Genomic DNA, 6,753 nt, shown 5'->3' on the forward strand with positions numbered 1-6,753 from the left:
ATAGATATAGATATAGATATAGATATAGATATAGATATAGATATAGATATAGATATAGATATAGATATAGATATAGATATAGATATAGATATACACACACACACATTGAGATTGGAGATTTTCTTTATTTACATTTCAAATATTATCCCTTTTCCCAGTCCCCCCTTCCAAAAAACACCTATCCCATTCTGCCTCCCCCTGCTTCTATATGGGTGTTCCCCCACCTACCCACCCACTCCCACCTTCCCTGCTCTCAATTCCCCTACACTGGGGCCTTTACCAAGCCTTCATAGGACCAAGGGCCTCTCCTCCCATTGATGTCCGACAAGGCCCTCCTCTGCTACATATGTGGCTGGCCCCATGTGTGTCTCTCTCTATGTGTACTCTTTGGTTGGTGGTTTGGTTCCTGGGAGCTCTGAGGGGTCTGGTTTGTTGATAATGTTGTTCTTCCTATGGGGTTGCAAACCCCTTCAGCTCCTTCAGCCCTTTCTCTAACTTCTCCACTGGGGACCCCAGGCTCAGTCCAATGTTTGGCTGCAAGCATGAGCCTCTCAGGAGGCAGCTATATCAGGCTCCTCTCAGCAAGGCATCTACATCTTGGCATCTACAATAGTGTTGGTGCTTGGTGACTGTCACTGATGGTAGCTGGGATTTGAGCTCTTGACCTCCAGAAGAGCAGTCAGTGTTCTAAACTGCTTAGCCATCTCATTGTAAAAGAAAATAAATGTAATATGCAGTCATCATTTTTTGACTTATATTAGTTTTCTTTACAAACTTCTATTTTCTTTGTATGTAAGGGAACTAGTCCAAAAATCATGTAAATAAGAACCCCTCCTTCACACATAGGAATTTCTTTACAATTTTCTTGCAGATTTGTTTTTTTAATAATTGTTGTATTTTTTTCCCCATCTTTGAAACTTCTTTTAAAATTTTGATTGTATGTATGAAATATTCATATTACTTTCACAGGATAACTTCTGATCTGTTTTCACTTATATTATTCTAAAACTATTTCTCTTATTTAAATATCTTCAATATAGCTAAGATTTATTTCTCTTATTTAAATATCTTCAATATAGCTAAGATTAAACCAAAGAAATCCTGTTATAATATGATCAGCTTGATGGGATTTGAAAAGGAGTATTAACTACAATCAAGATAAATTCTTACAAAAAAAGTACTAAATTTTTCTGTATGTGTTACAGAAAGTCTCGTTTTTTTGAAACAGCAAATTTAACCTCATTATAGACCTAGTACTGATCTAGAGATTGCATCATTTCACCCCATGTTTCTCAGAAACATAATGGATATGATGTTTTCCTGGGCATTTTTGGCTGACAGAAATTGAATGCATCAATTTTGACTCTTTCTTTCTTTATCTAGTAGGAAAAAAATTGAAAAGGTTTATTTTTCTCTTGCAATGTCTTGAATGTTTGGAACATTATCTAAGGAAAACTAGCATTTTGTTATTTGTAGCTTGTGAAGTAGTAGTCAGACTAAAATTGTTCCATTTGGACAGCCAGTGAGAGCAGTAATGATTACATTTGTTTCGGATGCTTTTAGATTTCTTCATCAATGTGATTGGATGAGAACATTCAACAGACTTTTCCTGTTTAATATGCTTATAAGCCTATCGAAGTGAAGACTTCCACTGAACAACAGTGAAATACCTGTGAATATTAAGTTGATAGTTTCATTTTCTATACAAAACTTATAGATCTCTCTGATACATACTTTTATTTTTCTGATCCAAGAAAAAGAAATCTAAAAATATTTAAACTTGGCTGACATTTATCTTAAAATTTCTGCATAAATTTTAAAATTCTTGTTCTTTATATGAATTAATTTTTCACATTACATATTATCAAATAAAGCAAAGATGATTAGTCTCACACTATATTATTGTTCTAACTGACCCAAGATTCACATGAATATCTTGTATTTATTATCTTAAAATTTCAAGAAGTCTTTAGTTTGTGGAAGTGTATGGATCAAATCATAATATAGATGTAACTACATCAGATAATATAATCTTTTGATTTTATTATCAAAAAAGTTTAGTTTCACAAAAGACCTTCTTCACAAACTAGAGCTTAAAAAGTCAATATTTATATACCACAAAATGAATGTTTACTAATTATTATACTTTTCTTTTTAATATTCATTTAATATGTAAATATTAAAATCTAGAAAATATGTAAGTCAGCATCAATGTTATGTTTAAATTACATTGTTAAAGTGCAGAATGTCTACATATTGGTTTAGAGTTTACTCTTCATTCTATCTGTTTAACAAGTGTACTAGAAGGATATTGAATTTATTTTCTAAATATTTTCACACTTTTCATGAAATGCAGAGTGTATTTACTGAGTTTCCAAATAGGGAAAGGAGAAAGAGGTTAATTGTGACTGAGTAGAACAGAGGGTAAAAATTATTTTAAAATACAAAATTTTTAATCTGAGATATTGTTTTAGAACTGCTTTTCTCCAAAGCTGAGGGAGATGGTTAAGGTCACAGAGATAGGAACAGGTTGACGTGCTTATCCAAATATGTATAAATTCATCTTCCTGTAGCTGAATAACAAGAAAGGGAGATCATCTAATACCACATTGATCATTGAATTCCCCAAACAAATGCCTGGGAAGAGAAAGTCGAAAGGTTCAAAACTGGTAGTGTTTACTGCAAAAGCTTAAAGGAAACTTTAAAAAGTAACCATTGGTTCATTTATATTACTGTTCTAACATGTTCAGGTAATATTATAGAAATTGACTTTTCCTAAATTATCTGGAATCAATGTATCTTTTGCATTAGTTATTAGGTCAGACACTTATTATGTAGTTAACACAGAAATGATAAGGTTTTCAGGAGAAATCATTTTCTATTCATTTATATTGTTGATAAATCTAATTTATGTAATTATCTTCATGAGGGTTAAAATATGCAAGGATCTAACTAACAAAAAAGGAAATGTAATTATTTATATCAACGATATGAAATCTGAAAACCTATGTTAATACAACACACCGTTAATAAGATAGGGTTTTTTTTTCTCAAATAGAGTTATGGTTTGGAAATTTCATAGGTTCCTCTAATGTATTTTAAAATCCACCCCAAATTCTCTCTCATCCAATGAATATGAGGGACAATTATCCAGAAGACTGAAATCAGCCCAATACAATCTATAAAGAAGGTTAGTTTTAATAATCTTGTAAAATAAATATTTAAATTCATATTTTTTCATATCTCATGGAAACCATCATGCAGTGTAATGACAACCATATTCCAAATTCTAGATGAGCCGCTGAGGCCACATATAGCTATTAGTGTCTCACAGTACAAAAACGCATGGGAAAAAAATCCAAACTGTCTTCACAGAAGCTTAAAGGGCATGTGGGGCATACTTTTGTTTTCTAGAAGAGTAAGCATCACCTTTTGGCTTCCCTGAAAAAGATCCTTTCTAGTCATGGGTCTCTTGTCTTTCTTAGCAGGTCTAAGTAAAACAAGGCTTTACTTCATGGAACAAGAAAATTGCACAGATAAAAATAAAGTGATTACCACACCTAGAACATGGCATCAAACAAAGAAGCTAACACAAGGTTAGGAAAATCAAGACTCAAACAACATCATTTTATAACAATTTTGGGTGCTGTTTAGAGGGCTCACCAGTTGCTGAATATCTGTCTGGCTACTACACAGTCATGGAAAAATGACTACAAAATGAGTATTGAGACTGTATGAATTTATGTCAAGTATCAGATCTATATGCTGTCAACCATCAGTGCTCCATTTACTACAAAAATTGTTCCTATTCTCTCCAAAAAGTTTGTAAGAACATAACTTTTCCTGAGAGTTTGTCCTTATTAAATGCCAAATCCTAGTATGGTAGTTTGAACAGATTTTGTTCATCATAGATTCATGTGTTTGAATGCTTGGCCCATAGCCAATGACATTATTAGGTACTATGGCCTTGATGGAGCAGGTCTGGCATTTTTGGAGAAATTGTGTCACTGTGTGTGGGGAGCGGATGTGCCAAGCCCCATGATCACTGTTTGACAAGAGCCTGAACCTGAACTCTATGTGGGGAGCGGAGGTGCCAAGCCCCATGTTCCCTGGTTGCAAGAATCTGAGCCTGCTAATCCTGTACAGCCTGCCTGCTGAGTTACTGGACTATCACCTCACATCCTGGCTGAACTCTGACCAGATCCAGGAGGAGGGGGGGGATTAGGTCAGAGGACTGAAAACAGGATGCACCCCTGGCAGGAGGGAGAATGTTGTTTTGAAGGATCTCTGTGGACTGAGAAAAACAGGATGTGCCCCGGAGGGAATGAGGAGAATGCCGTGGGAAAAGCTGTAAACAGTTCAGTTGGAGCAAGCAGGAGAAGAGTTCAGTTGGATTTAGTTGGAGCCAGGAAAAGGTTAGAGAAAACTGTTTGTGAGAGGGAGAGGAAAAAGCTGCTCAGAGAGATAAAGAAGAAATCTGTTTGGAACCGTCCTTGGCTTTTGTGTCATTTCTCCCCGTCTCCTCCGATTGGAGTTCAGGGTTTGTGGCAACTGTGGTCTTTGAGGTTTCCTATGCTCAAGCCTTCTCCGGTGTGGAATCAGAGACTCTTCCCAGCTGCCTGCAAAAGACAGTCTCCTCCTGGCTGCAATTGGGTCAAGATGTAGAACTTTTGGTTCCTCCAGCACCAGGTCTGCCTGGATGCTGCCATGCTTCCTGCTATGACAACAGCGGATTAAACCTCTGAAACTGTAAGACAGCCTCAACTCTTATTATTTCTGGGAGTTGCTTTATTCATGGTGTCTCTTCACATCAATAAAACCCAAAGAAAGACACACACCCCACAAAAAACACAGATACAGTCCGGGGTTTTAATAAGAGTCTTGTCAATTAGTATTTCATTAAAAGACCCAGTTTTTCCTACAACTGAAAAAATGCTGATTATGTGATCTTTTGAAAATGTGATGGCTGACTTATCTTTCTTTTCTACAGTTCTAGACTTTTATGCTAATAACTGTCATTTGCTAATCAGCAGACTGTCAATCGGTATTATTCCTTGGAAACTATGCCTTTTAAATTATCACTGACTTTTTCTGCATGTTAAAACATTTTAATTATTATTCCTGCCTTGCAACTTATTGGTATATTTGCACTGACCTCATCAATGAAGATCAAGGTCCAGTGACTCTCCATCAGCAATTTTGAATCCATATACTACTGGGATTAAAGGAAACAAAAATTATGACAACGTTCTTTGGACAGTTTAACACAATAAATAAGCCATACATTGCTTTCTAGAAATGCCTCTGCCCTTATTGTCAAGGTCTATCTCAATACCTAAAGGCAATGCAATGAATGTTCTTGCACAGAGTTTGGCTCATCTGATTATATGGTAAAAGCCAGGCTCTTGCTGAAAAGATAAGGACCCCTTATAAAATTTTCCTTTTATTCCATCCCTTTTTGTCTAGCACTCTTAGAATACACAGCATTCCCACACATGCATGTTGGACTCCTTTCAACTGAAGCTAGTGAAAATCTGGAACTTTTCCGTAAATAGATTCTTCCTGGAGCCAACTTTGTTTGCATTTGGCACACACTGGGCAACTCTTATGTTCCTGAATGTAATGAGGAGTATTGATCAGTACTTTCTGTGGTGGAAACAAGAAAATTATTTATGAAGGGATAGTCTGGATCCTTCAGAGAAGGTAAGAAGTGGTGTCTGTACTTACAAGGAGGACTAATGCATATGTGGGTATGAAAGTTCACATTCCCCAGCTCTTTGTACATCCTTTCAGTTCCTGCATCCTGCAGTTCCAGGTCCTATCATTTCTCATATGTGCTGGGAGTTGACACTGCAAATATCCCTACTTCCATAAGAAGCTCTAGTGAGTGGTCTTCAGCAGTATAACATGAAAACAGGGGAGGAAAAGAACAACTTAAAAGACACTGACAGTAAAAGCTTTCCATTTGTTATCTGAGTTAGACAGTCTTTCTTTCTTTCTTTCTTTCTTTCTTTCTTTCTTTCTTTCTTTCTTTCTTTCTTTCTTTTTTTCTTTCTTTCTTTCTTTCTTTCTTTCTTTCTTCTTTCCTTCTTTCTTCTCTCTTTCTTTCTTTCTTTCTTTGACTTAAATATATTTCTTAAGGCTTTTAGGGATAACAAACTAAAATAAGTATGCTCATTGTTCTTAAGCACAGAATGAAATTTCAAAGATACTTGATGTTTTGGAAAACCCTAGATTTTTAAAGTCTGTTTTATATTTATTACCTCTATTTGTATGTGGTGCTTGGGTTGGGCAGGATGCTTATATGAATATAGTTACTGTGGAAGCTAGAAAAGGATATTAGACCTTGTGCTGTAGTGAACAGAAGTCAGGTCCTCTGAAAGGGTAGTAAGGCCATTAATCACTGGGCCATTTCTCCAGCTTCTTAACCTATATTTTAACTGCATTTCCTCTAGTGCTGGTATGAGAGGCTTCTTGAAAATTTCAGAGCCATCACTTCTCATAACTTACCTAGACCCAATTTGGAAGAAGTATGTGGATCGATCTCTCCAAATGAGCAAAGGATGTGAAGATATTTGTGTCCCATGTAAATGCTCANCAAAAAGTCACTTCAGCCGAGGAGGAGTTCAATAATCAAGTGGATAAGATGACCCGTTCTGTGGACCATCAGTCTCTTTCCCCATCCATCCCTGTCATTGCACAATGGGCACATGAACAAAGTGGCCATGGTGGTCGAGATGGAGGTTATGCTTG

The sequence above is a fragment of the Mus pahari genome, chromosome 11, assembly GCF_900095145.1.
Source record: "Mus pahari chromosome 11, PAHARI_EIJ_v1.1, whole genome shotgun sequence".
NCBI lineage: Eukaryota > Metazoa > Chordata > Mammalia > Rodentia > Muridae > Mus > Mus pahari.